The 13,749-nt window shown below is 46.0% G+C and overlaps 1 protein-coding gene across 5 annotated transcripts in view; it reads right to left on the bottom strand.

The window, feature by feature from the left end:
- Positions 1 to 13,749, bottom strand: part of SENP5 (SUMO specific peptidase 5) — a 100,839-nt gene that overhangs the window by 63,196 nt on the left and 23,894 nt on the right. For 2 of the 5 annotated variants that reach the window (XM_055382750.2, XM_055382751.2), the window contains exon 1: positions 3,326 to 3,455. The exons of 1 other annotated variant lie outside the window; for it this stretch is intronic. The gene's annotated coding sequence lies outside the window, so the exon portion shown is untranslated. Of the gene's footprint in view, positions 1 to 3,325; positions 3,598 to 13,749 lie in introns of those variants that run through there. 2 more of the 5 variants (XM_031009670.3, XM_031009671.3) reach the window with 2 other exon arrangements.

The raw sequence follows: 13,749 nt of genomic DNA, 5'->3' as shown, positions 1-13,749 counted from the left end.
CCTGGGTTCATACTAACCCTTCACATGTACCTCTACTTGTCTCCTGTCAGAATCGGAAATTCAACAACTAAAACTTCAGAATTAAGGTATTCCAGACACAAAAATAAAATTTTAGAGATTCAGCTATTTGGTTTCTCAGATACATACCAGGTCTCTCTAGACTCTCAATGTATTAGACAACCTATGTGTTACCATCACTTGTTTTTTGTTTTTTTTTTCTGAGACAGAGTCTCACCCTGTTGCCAAAGCCGGAATGCAATGGTGCAACCTCGGCTCACTGCAACCTCCACCTCATGGGTTCAAACGATTCTCCTGCCTCAGCCTCCCGAGTAGCTGGGATTATAGGCGCCCGCCACCATGCCCAGCTAATTTTTTTGTATTTTCAGTAGAGACGGAGTTTCATCATGTTGGCCAGGCTGTTCTCAAACTCCTGACTCGTGATCCACCCGCCTCGGCCTCCCAAAGTGCTGGGATTACAGGCACGAGCCACCGCGCCAAGCCAACATGACTTTTTAAATCACTGACTTTAGGATGTCCTTTGTCATCCGGTTGTAGAAAATCAACATGCTGCTGACCGGATACAGTGGCTCACACCTGTAATCCCCACGCTTTGGGAGGCTGAGACGGAGAGATCACTTGAGGTCAGGAGTTCAAGACCAGCCTGGCCAACATGGTGAAACCCCATCTCTACTAAAAATACAAAAATTAGCCAGGCGTGGTGGTGGGCGCTTGTAATCCCAGCTACTTGGGAGGCTGAGACAGGACAATCACTTGAACCCGGGAGGCGGAAGTTGCAGTGAGCAGAGATCAAGCTGTTGCCCTCCAGCCTGCACAAGAGTGAAACTCTGTCTCAAAAAAAAAAAAAAAAGAAAATCAACATGCTATAAACATGATCATTTTAGAGAAAAAATAATTTAGTATATTTGGAGAATCTGTGATGTAGGGTCCATTTCCAGCTCTACTAATAAGAGAGTAGGAATTGCTAAAGCAATGAGAAGGCTACCAAAGAATAATTGGAGAATGAATATATTTCCCTAAAAGAGAAAGTTCAACGCAGCCTGATGGCCTATTTACCTTAATTTTGAAAATATTACCCACGTCCAAAAAAAGTCACAAGGGTTTCACCATAATAGGTAAGAAAAATACATGTAAAGCACTGTGACCACCTTACCAGTTGACCCTTTCTGAGCGTCTACCAAATTCTTTAAATCAGTGACAGAGTACAATCTAACCAAGAAAAGAAAAAGGAACTAAAAATTCGCAAAGACATGCTTAATATCGCAAATGCCAAAGTGATCTACTTCAATCAGATGTTTGGCAACTAGAGAAGCACAGAACCCCGTTCTCAAACTGAGCTCCATAGGAAGCTGGCTAATAACACAAAGTAAATGGCCATGCATGCCAGGATGAAGGAGGCAGAAAGGCAGGCCTGTGTATAGAGCACTGGGTTTATGACAAGCTAGAATAAAAGCAAAATATTGTTAAATTTCAATTTGTCTATGATTTTTGAAGGATTCACATAATGGCCTACCAAAAAAAAAAAAAAAGGCTGATTTAGAAAGTAATATAGCCCAGGCGCAGTGACTCACGCCTGTAATCCCAGCACCTTTTTTTTTTTTTTTGAGACGGAGTTTTGCTCTTGTTGCCCAGGCTGGAGTATAATGGCAGTATCTCAGCTCACCACAACCTCGCCTCCCGGGTTCAAGCTAGTCTCCTGCCTCAGCCTTCTGAGTAGCTGGGATTACAGGCATGCGCCACCACGCCTGGCTAATTTTGTATTTTTAGTAGAGATGGGGTTTCACCATGTTGGTCAGGCTGATCTCAAACTCCCGACCTCAGGTGATCTGCCCGCCTCGGCCTCCCAAAGTGCTGGGATTACAGTCGTCAACCACCGCGCCCGGCCGATCCCAGCACTTTTGAGAGGCCGAAGCAGGTAGATCACTTGAGGTCAGGAGGTCGAGACCAGCCTGGCCAACATGGTGAAACCCCATGTCTACTAAAAATACAAAAATTAGCCGGGCGTGATGGTGGGCACCTGCAATCCCAGCTACTCTGGAGGCTGAGGCAGGAGAATTGCTTGAACCCGGGAGAAGGAGGTTGCAGTGAGCTGAAAAGATCGCGCCACTGCACTCCAGCCTGGGTGTCAGAGTGAGACCCTGTCCCCCCTCCAAAAAATAATTGTGAGCCAAGGTGTAAATGAAGCCCCCCTCCCCACCACCCTCCTCTACATACCAAGCTTTTCTCCTAGAAAAGATGCACTGGGGAAAAGCTATCTTGAGTAAAGATCAAAACTGATATAAGCCATCCCTCATATACCAATAATATGCCATCAATAAGCGTGAGACATGTGGATGGCTAGGAGAGAGTCTGGTTTCTTCCTGATGCTGCCCACCCAAAACAGAGACTGCAGTTAGGCTCTGACCACACGAGCGCCTGGCATCTCTGGGCACCCTTTTCCATACCAAGCTTAGTTATTCCGGGCAAAATGCAAAAAAAAAAAAAAAAAACAAAACAAAAAAAAAAACAGAAGTAGGAACCTATCATGAAGTGTCCTGGATATTCTTAAATTAAATTTAACCAGATTCTCAAAACATTTCATAACTAACGTCTGCTTTCTTCATTTAATTCTCCAAACATTATAATTTATATTGGTAGAAAAAAGTCCCACTTTACCTGCGGTGAAAAAGGTCGAAATGTCTAGCATGAGATGAAAAACACTACCAGACAGCAGGGTAGGATTTCACCTCGGCTATTCCCGCTCTAAGTCCAAAACTCCCACATCCTCTCCGCATCCCTCCACCCCGACAGAGTGGCCACAGGGCGTAGAGCAGAGGCTGATACCGCTCAGAGCAGACCGAAGGGAAAAGACGTCTCCCACCGCGCTCATGCCCAACCTCTCTGGAAAAGGGTCCCGGGGAGCGCGAGGAAAGAAACGAAGGCCGGAAGGAGGCAGAGCGGTCTAAGCAAATAAAAACCCCGGACTTCCAAGGCGGCCGGAGCTGGAGGCCTGTGACAGCGGCTCCTCCTCCCAGAGCTTTCCCGGCTTCAGGAGGAGCTGGGGGGCGCCAGCTTCCCGGTGCCTGCGACGCACAGCCCGGCTGGAGCGAGAGCGCAGGGCAGCGGCCCCTCGGGACGAGCTCGCGCGCCTCCCCCGGAAAGGGAGGCTGTGGCCGAGACGGACGGCGGCCTCCAGCTCGGGCGTGGGAGGGCGGCTCGAGGCCTCCGGACCGGGCGCTGAGGTGGCGCACCGGCGCGGGAATGGCCCCAGCCAGCCCAGCCAGGCGATCGCTGAGTCCGTCACTCGGCTGCCCGCGTCCCCGCTTACCTGCTACCCTCGTTCCTGGCAGCTGCCCCGCCGCCGGCCCCGACGCGGCAGCAGCCTGGACCGCGGACCCCACCTTCGTCAGCTCCGAGGGAAGCCCCGCCAGCGACGAGGCGTCCGGCCTGCTCGCCGCGGCCACAGCCGCCGAGCTTCCTCTGAAGCGGCTGCCGCGACGCCGGCGCTGGCCTATCGCGTCACCTCCTCCGCGCCCTTCCGCCTGCGGGGCTGGGCCTGGCACCGCCCGCTTCCGGCGCTCCTGCCCCGCCTCCCGACCCGGGGCCGCCCCGCCCCCGCCCCCGCCCCCGCCCGTCACCGCGTCCTTAGCCCCGGCCTCCCTCAGAACGCGCAGGGACGGGAACCGCGTTCAGGAGCTGCTAAGCGCATTTGAGACTTCAGCCCCTTCTCCAGCTTTTAACCTAAAAGGGCTAAATCAGACCGCAGCTAGTGTACACCCCTACCCTCCGCTGATCCCGTCACCCCTGCGCCGAAAGCAAAAGACCCATTCCAGCTCTGGACGTTGTGAGGCCTGGCCCAGGCGTCCGCTCTCTGGTTTTCCCATTGATCTTACCCTTGGTATTGTGATTGGCCTCTTTATCTGTGTCCTACCCGCCCCAACTGTGAATGCTTTCCAAAATTATAAGCCAATGTCCTGACAGGTAAAAACATAATAATAGCAGATTTATGGCGGAAGATGAGTTCAGTTTTGAACATACTCGATCTGGAAGAATAAAGTGGAGGTGACTGCAATGGAAAACCAACAGTGCGTTGCTGAGAGCCTGTGTAGGCAGTAAGGATATGCACTGATGGTGGAGAAGATAAAAACAATACCGAAGCCAACTGCAGGATGGTTTGCTTTTAATTATCATCATGTGTCAGAAAATTCTAAACAATGTTCATGAAAAAGTACTCCTTTCCAAACGAAAGCATTGTTTAGTCTTAGTTCTAAGCAATGGCTGCAATTACTGTTGATTTTTTTTTCTTTTTTCTTTTCTTTTTTTTTTTTTTCCAAACAGGGTCTTGCTGTCTTGCCCAAGCTGGAGTGCTGTGGCACAACCTAGGCTCGCTGTAACCTCTGCCTCCTGGGCTCAAGCGATCCTCCCACCTCATCTTCCAGGGTACCTGGGACCACAGGCTCCTGCACCACGCCCAGCTAATTTTTTTATTACTATTATTATCATTATTTTTGTAGCGATGACATCTCCCTATGTTGCCCAGGCTGGTCTTGAACCCCTGAGCTCAAGTGATCCTCCCACCTGGGCCTCCCACAGTGCTCGAATTACAGGCGTGAACCACCACACCAGGCCCTCTCACTTCTTTTTAACAGTTTCTCTTTGTCAGTGATTTTTTTTTTTTTTTTTTAGAGGAGTGTTGCTCTGTCGCCCAGGCTGCAGTGGCTCACTGCAAGCTCCGCCTCCCAGGTTCACGCCATTCTCCTGCCTCAGCCTCCTGAGTAGCTGGGACTACAGGTGTCCACCACCACGCCTGGCTAATTTTTTTTGTATTTCTTTAGTAGAGACCGGGTTTCACCATGTTAGCCAGGATAATCTCGATCTCCTGACCTCGTGATCCGCCCGCCTCAGCCTCCCAAAGTGCTGGGATTACAGGCGTGAGCCACCGCACCCAGCCTGTTAGTGATTTTTAGCCATTTATTTTGTGCCCTATCTTTGTTTTCTTTGTATTTATCTGTCTTGGATATCATTGAGTTTCTCTGATTTGTGGGTTGATGTCTTTCATCAGTTTTGAGAAATTCTCAATCATTATCTCTTCAGATATGGTTTTTGCTGCATTCTCTATGCCTGTTCTCCGAGACACCAATTACATATGTAAGATTATTATTATTATTATTGAGACAGAGTTTCACTCTTTTTGCTCAAGCTGGAGTGCAGTGGCGCGATCTCATCTCACTGCAACCTCTGCCTCCCAGGTTCAAGTGATTATCCTGCCTCAGCCTCCCGAGTAGCTAGAATTAACAAGCGCCCACCACCACGCCCGGCTAATTTTTGTATTTTTAGTAGAGATAGGGTTTCACCATGTTGGTCAGGCTGGTCTTCAACTCCTGGCCTCCGGTGATCCACCCGCCTCAGCCTCCCAAAGTGCTGGGATTACAGGCATAAGCCACGGCACCCAGCCCATATGTAAGATTATTTGATCTTGTTCACCGTGTCTTTTACACTTTGTGATGTCAATTTTTTTTTCAATTCTTCAGTTTGAAGGTTTTCTGTTTTTCAGGTTACTGAGTCTATCTTCTATAATCTCCAATCTGCTGTTAAATCTATACATTGAGTTCTTAATTTTAAATATTAGATTTTCAGGTTTTGTTTTTTGTTGTTGTTGTTGTTGTTTGTTTTTTTTGAGGCCAAGCTTTGCCCTTGTTGCCCAGGCTGGAGTACAATGGCACAATCTCAGCTCACTGCAACCTCTGCCTCCCAGGTTCAAGTGATTCTCCTGCCTCAGCCTCCCAAGTAGCTGGTATTACAGGTGACCACCACCACACCCAGCTAATTTTTGTATTTTTAGAAGAGATAGAGTTTCACCATGTTGGCCAGGCTGGTCTTGAACTCCTGACCTCGTGATCCACCCGTCTCAGCCTTCCAAAGTGCTGGGATTACAGGCGTGAGCCACTGCATCTGGCCTGTTATTACCATCCTTATATCCACGAATACTCATTATTTAGCTTCTACTTATAACTGAGAGCATGCAGCATTTGGATTTTTGTTCCTGCATTATTTCACTTAGGGTAACAGCCTCCAGCTACATTCATATTTCAGCAAAAGACATGACTTCATACTTTTTATGGCTATGAAGTATTCCATAGCGTGTTTGTACATTTTCTTTATCCAGTCCACCATTGATGGGCACCGAGGTTGACTCCATGTCATTGCTATTGTGAACAGTACTGCAATGAACATACAAATGCATGTGTTTTTTTGGTAAGATAATTTATTTTCTTTTGGATGTATACCCAGTAATGGGATTGCTGGATCAAATGGTAGTTCTGTTTTAAGTTATTTAAGAAATCTCCAGGCCGGGCACAGTGGATCACGCCTGTAATCCCAGCACTTTGGGAGGCCGAGTGGAGCAGATCACCTTAGGTCAGGAGTTTGAGACCAGCCTGGCCAACATGGTGAAACCCTGTCTCTACTAAAAACACAAAAATTAGCTGGGTGTGGTGGTGGGTGCCCGTAATCCCAGCTACTCTGGAGGCTGAGGCAGGAGAATTGCCTGACCCTGGGAGGCAGAAGTTGCAGTGAGCCGAGATCGCACCACTGCACTCCAGCATGCATGACAGAGCAAGACTCTGTCTTGAAGAAAAAAAAAAAAAGAAATCTCCAAACTGCTTTCCACAGTAACTGAACTAATTTACATTTTCACCAACAGAGTATAAGTGTTCCCGTTTCTCTGCAGCCTCACCAGCATGTTATTTTTTGACTTTTTAATAATAGCTATTCCGACTGGTGTGAGGTGGTATCTAATTGTGATTTTCATTTGCTTTTCTCTGATGATTAGTGATGTTGAGCATTTTTTTATATGTTTGTGGGCCACTTGTATGTCTTCTTTTGAGAAGTTCCTATTTATGTGTTTTGCCCATTTTATTTTTATTTATTTATTTATATATTTATTTATTTATATGGAGTCTTGCTCTATTGCCCAGGCTGGAGTGCAATGGCACAATCTTGGCTCACTGCACCCTCCATCTCCTGGGTTCAAGCAATTCTCCTGCCTAAGCCTCCCAAGTAGCTGGGATTACAGGCGCACACCACCACACCTGGCTAATTTTTGTATTTTTAATAGAGTTGGGGTTTCTCCATGTTGGACAGGCTGGTCTTGAACTCCCAACCTCGTAATCTGCCCTCCTTGGGCTCCAAAAGTGCTGGGATTACAGGTGTGAGCCGCCTCTCCCAGCCATTTGCCCATTTTTAATGGGGATATTTGTTTCTTGTTTGTTCAGTTAAGTTCCTTATAGATTCTGATACTGAACCTTTGTTGGATGCATAAATTATGAATATTTTCTCCCATTGTAAGTTGTCTGTTTACTCTGTTGATAGGTTCTTTTGCTGTGCAGAAGTTCTTTGCTTTAATTAGGTCCCATTTGTCAATTTTTGGTTTTGTTGCAATTGCTTTTGAGGATTTAGTCATAAATTATTTCCCAAAGCCAATGTCCAGAATGGTGTTTCCCAGGATTTCTTCTACGATTCTTATAGCTTGAAGGGTTACATTTAAATTCTCAATTTATTTTGAGTTAATTTTAGTATACAGTGAAAAGTGGGGCTCCAGTTTTATTCTTTTGCATATAGCTAGCCAGCTATCTTAGCACAATTTATTGAATACAGTGTTCTTTCCCCTTTGCTTGTTATTATCAACCTTGCCAAAGATCAGATGACCATAGGTGTTTTTTTTGTTTTAACCAATACCATGCTGTTTTGGTTACTGTAGCCTTGTAGTATAGCTTGAAGTCCAGTAATGTGATGCCTCTGGCTTTATTCTTTCCACTTAGGATTGCTTTGGCTATTCAGAGTCTTTCTGATTCCATATAGATTTTAGAATAATTTTTTCTAGTTCCTTGAAAAATGATGTTGGTAGTGAGAGGTGAAGCCAGCTGGACTTCCTGGGTTGAGTGGGGACTTGGAGAACTTTTCTGTCTTTAAAGAGGATTGTAAAATGCACCAATTGGCACTCTGTAAAAACGCACCAATCAATGCTTTGTAGCTAGCAAGAGAATTGTAAAATGCACCAATCAGTGCTCTGTAAAACGCACCAATCAGCGCTCTGTAGCTAGCAAGCAGATTGTAAAATGCACCAATCAGCGCTCTGTAAAACGCACCAATCAGCACGCTGTAGCTAGCAAGAGGATTGTAAAATGCACCAATCAGCACTCCGTAAAACACACCAATCAGCACTCTGTAAAATGCACCAATCAGTGTTCTGTAAAATGCACCAATCAGCAGGATCCTAAAAGTAGCCAATTGCAGGGAGGATTGAAAAAAGTGCACTCTGGGCTGGGCGCGGTGGCTCACCGTATAATCTCAGCACTTTGGGAGGCCGAAGTGGGCAGATCAGAAGGTCAGGAGATCAAGACCATCCTGGCTAACATGGTGAAACCCCATCTCTACTAAAAATACAAAAAATTAGCCAGCATCATACTTAATGGGGACACAATAAAAGTTCTCCCAAACTTGAAGTCAAGAACAAAAGCGGTTTATCCATTTTTACAGCTATTAATATTTTTCTGGATGTGTTAGACAATATAATTTGACAAGAGGTAGAATATAGAGATAGAGAAATCAGAATGGAGGAAAAATTATTATTTTCGGATCAAAATAACTGTATACTTGGAAAACACAAAGGATTTTATTCAGAAATTATACACCAAATGCTGGTGAGGATGAAAAGCAATAGGAAGGTCCATTCATTGTTGGTGGGAATGCAAAATGGTATACAGCCAGTTTGGAAGAGAGTTGGCAGTTCCTTACAAAACTAAACATGCTCTTACCACACAATCCAACAGTCGAGCTCCTTGATATTTATCCAAATGAACTGAAAACTCAGGTCTGCACAAAAGCCTGTACATGAGGCCAGGCGTGGTGGCTCACGCCTGTAATCCCAGCACTTTGGGAGGCCGAGGCAGGCGGATCACGAGGTCAGGAGATCGAGACTATCCTGGCTAACATGGTGAAACCCCATCTCTACTAAAAATACAAAAAATTAGCCGGGCGTGGTGGCAGGCGCCTGTAGTCCCAGCTACTCGGGAGGTTGAGGCAGGAGAATGGCGTGAATCTGGGAGGCGGAGCTTGCAGTGAGCCAAGATCGTGCCACTGCCCTCCAGCCTGGGGGACAGAGTGAGACTCCGTCTCAAAAAAAAAGGAAGGCACTTTGATAGGACAGAAATGGAACATGGGAGGGCCAATAAGGGAATAAAAGCTGGCCATCCACAGCCAGCAGTGGCAACCCGCTCGGGTCCCCTGCCACAATGTGGAAGCTTTGTTCTTTCACTGTTCAAAATAAATCTTGCTGCTGCTCACTCTTTGGGTCTGTGCCACCTTTAAGAGCTGTCACACAGTGAAGGTCCACGGCTTCATTCTTGAAGTCACCGAGACCACAAACCCACCAGAAGGAACCAACTCTGGACACAGTACCTTGATAGGAATAATGTTTAGGCTGGGTGTGGTGGCTCACACCTCTAATACTAGCACTCTGGGAGGCCAAGGGGGGCAGATCACCTGAGCTCAGGAGTTCGAGACCAGCCTGGGCAAAATGGTAAAGCCCTGTCTCTACTAAAATACAAAAATTAATCAGGTGTGGTGGCAGGCATCTGTAATCCCAGCTACTCAGGAGGCTGAGGTAGGAGAATGGCTTGAACCTGAAAGGCGGAGGTTGCAGTGAGCCTAAATTGCACCATTGCACTCCAGCCTGGGTGACAGAGGACTCTGTCTCCAATAAATAAATAAATAAATAAATAAATAATGTTGAATCTGTAGATTGCTTTTGGCAGTATACCATTTTAACGATAATGATTTTTCCAATACATGAGCATCGAATGTTTTTCCATTTGCTGGTGTCATCTAAGATTTCTTTCTTCTTTCTTTTTTTTTTTCAGACGGAGTCTCGCTCTGTAGCCCAGGCTGGAGTGCAGTGGTGCAATCTCGGCTCACTGCAAGCTCCACCTCCCAAGTTCATGCCATTCTCCTGCCTCAGTCTCCCGAGTAGTTGGGACTACAGGCGCCCTCCACCACACCCGGCTAATTTTTTTTTTTTTTTTGTATTTTTAGTAGAAATGGGGTTTCACCACATTAGCCAGGATGGTCTTGATCTGCTGACCTCGTTATCCGCCTGCCTCGGCCTCCCAAAGTGCTGGGATTACAGGCTTGAGCCACCGCGCTCGGCCTTTTTTTTTTTTTTTGACATGGGCTCTCACTCTGTCACCCAGGCTGGAGTGCAGTGGTGCGATCTTGGCTCACTGCACCCTCCACCTCTTGGGTTCAAGTGATTCTCCTGCCTCAGCCTCCTGAGTAGCTGGGACTACAGTTGTGGGCCACAACGCCTGGCTAATTTCTGTATTTTTAGTAGAGACAGGGTTTCATTATATTGGCCAGGCTGGTCTCAAACTCAGGACCTCAGGTAATCTGCCCACCTCAGCCTCCGAAAGTACTGGGACTACAGGCATGAGCCACTGCATCTGTTTTTTTTTTTTTTTTTTTTTTTGAGATAGAGTCTCACTCTGTCACCCAGTCTGGAGTGCAATGGCATGATCTCGGCTCACTGCAACCTCCGCCTCCCACGTTCAAGCAATTCTCATGCCTCAGCCTCCTGAATAGTTAGGATTACAGGCACATACCAACACACCCAGCTAATTTTTGTATTTTTAGTAAAGATGAGTTTCACCATATTGGCCAGGGTGGTCTTGAATTTCTGGCCTCAAGTGATCCACCTATCTTGGCCTCATGAATTAACTTTTTGATGTGCTGCTGGATTCAGTTTGCTAGTATTTTGTTGAAGATTATTGCATCCATTTTCATCAGGGATATTGGCCTGTAGTTTTCTTTTCTTTCTTTCTTTTTTTTAGACAGTCTCACTCTGTCTCCCAGGCTGGAGTGCAGTGCTGCGATCTGGGCTCACTGCAACCTCCACCTCCCAAGTGCAAGCGATTCTCCTGCCTCAGCCTCCCAAGTAGCTGGGACTATAGGCATGCACCACCACACCCGGCTAATTTTTGTATTTTTAGTAGAGATGAGGTTTCACCATGTTGGCCAGGCTGGTCTCGAACTCCTGACCTCAAGGATCCACCTCCCTCAGTTCTCCCAAAGCGCAGGGATTACAGGCATGAGCCACCATACCCAGCAGTTTTATTTTTTCATTGTTTTTGCCAGGTTTTGGGATCAGGGTGATACTGGCTTCCTAGAATGAGTTAGGGAGGGGTCTCTCCTCAATTTTTTGGGAATAGTTTTAGTAGGTGATGTGGTTTGGCTCTGTGTCCCCACCCAAATCTCATTTTGAATTTTAATCCCCATGTGTCAAGGAAGGGAAGTGATTGGATTATGGGGGCAGTTCCCCCCACGCTGTTCTCCCAATAATGAGTCTCATGAGATCTGATGGTTTTATTTATTTATTTATTTATTTATTTTATTTCTTTTTGAGATGGAGTCTCGTTCTGTTGCCCAGGGTGGAGTGCAATGGCATGATCTCGGCTCACTGCAACCTGTGCCTCCCAGGTTCAAGCAATTCTCCCGCCTCAGCCTCTCAAGTAGCTGGGATCACAGGCATGCATCACCATGTCTGGCTAATTTTTGTACTTTTGTAGAGACGGGGTTTCACCATGTTGGCCAGGCTGGTCTTGAACTTCTGACCTCAGGTGATCTGCCCACCTCAGCCTCCCAAAGTGCTGGGATGATAGGCGTGAACCACTGTGCCCAGCCTGATCTGATTTCTGGTTTTAAAAGTGGCAGTTTCTCCTATGCTTGCATTCATTCTCTCTCTCCTGCCACCATGTAAGATGTGTCTGCTTCTCCTTCTGCTATAAGTTTCCTGAGGCTTCCCCAGCCTTGCAGAACTGTGAGTCAATTAAACCTCTTTTCTTTATAAATTACCCAGTCTTGGGTATGTCTTTATAGCAGTGTGAGAACGGACTAATACAGGAGGATTAGTCTTAGTCTTTGTACATCTAGTAGAATTCAGCTGTGAATCCATCTGATCAGGGGCTTTTCTTGGTTGGTAGACTCCTTTTAATGATTAAGAATCATAACTTGATATTGATCTGTTCAGGGTTTCAATTTCTTCCTGCTTCAACATTGGCAGATTGTGTGTTTCCAGGAATTTATCCATTTCCTTCAGATTTTCAAGTTTGTGTCCATAGAGGTGTTCATCTTGAGGATCTCTTTTAAATCACTGTGGACTTGTTGTAATGTCATTTCTGATTGTGCTTATTTGGATATTCTGTCTTTTTTTTCTTCGTTTTTTAAATTTTTTTATTATTATTATTTTTATCATTTATTTATTTATTTATTTTAGATAGAGTCTCACTCTGCTGCCCACGCTGAAGAGCAGTGGTGCAATCTTGGCTCACCACAACCTCCACCTCCCAGGTTCAAGTGATTCTCCTGCCTCAGCCTCCCAAGTGGCTGGGATTACAGGCGTGCGCCACCACACCCAGCTAATTTTTGTATTTTTAGTAGAGATGGGGTTTCACCATGTTGGCCAGGCTTGTCTCGAACCCCTGACTTCAAGTGATCCACTTGCCTCGGCCTCCCAAAGTGCTGGGGTTACAGGCATGAGCCACCACACCCAGCCTCTTTTTTTCTTTGTTAATCTAACTAGTGGCCTATCGATCTTGTTTATCCTTTCAGAAAACCAACTTTTGGTTTCATTGATTTTTTGTATGGATGTTTGTGTCCCAATTTCATTCAGTTATGCTCTGATTTTAATTATTTCTTTTCTCCTGCTAGCTTTGGGGCCGTTGTGTTGCGGGAAGTCAGGGACCCCAAACGGAGGGACCCGCTGAAGCCATGGCAGAAGAACGTGGATTGTGAAGATTTCATGGACATTTATTAGTTTCCCAAATTAATACTTTTATAATTTCTTATGCCTGTCTTTACTGCAATCTCTGAACATAAATTGTGAAGATTTCATGGACACTTATCACTTCCCCAATCAATACCCTTATGATTTCCTATGCCTGTCTTTACTTTAATCTGTTAATCCTGTCATCTCGTAAGCTGAGGAGGATGTATGTCGCCTCAGGACCCTGTGATAATTGCGTTAACTGCACAAATTGTAGAACATGTGTGTTTGAACAATATGAAATCTGGGCACCTTGAAAAAAGAACAGGATAACAGCAATTGTTCAGGGAATAACAGCGATAACCTTAAACTCTGACCACCGGTGAGATGGGTGGAAAAGAGCCATATTTCTCTTCTTTCAAAAGCAAATGGGAGAAATATCACTGAATTCTTTTTCTCAGCATGGGACATCCCTGAGAAAGAGAATGCACCCCTGAGGGTGGGTCTATAAATGGCTCCCTTGGGTGTGGCCCCCTTGGGTGTGGCCATCTTCTGTGGTCAAGACTGTAGGGATGAAATAAACCCCAGTCTCCCATAGCACTCCCAGGCTTATTAGGAAGAGGAAACTCCCCCTAATAAATTTGGTCAGACCGGTTGATCTCAAAACCCTGTCTCCTGATAAGATGTTATCAATGACAATGGTGCCCAAAACTTCATTAGCAATTTTAATTTCACCCCGGTCCTGTGGTCATGTGATCTCGCCCTGCCTCCATTTGCCTTGTGATATTCTATTACCTTGTGAAAGACGTGATCTGTGACCCACACCTATCTGCACACTCCCTCCCCTTTTGAAACTCCCTAATAAAAACTTGCTGGTTTTGCGGCTTGTGGGGCATCACGGAACCTACCGACATGTGATGTCTCCCCCGGATGCC

Source organism: Gorilla gorilla, chromosome 2 (genome assembly GCF_029281585.2).
Source record: "Gorilla gorilla gorilla isolate KB3781 chromosome 2, NHGRI_mGorGor1-v2.1_pri, whole genome shotgun sequence".
NCBI lineage: Eukaryota > Metazoa > Chordata > Mammalia > Primates > Hominidae > Gorilla > Gorilla gorilla.
This window is presented reverse-complemented; position numbering and strand designations above follow the sequence as displayed.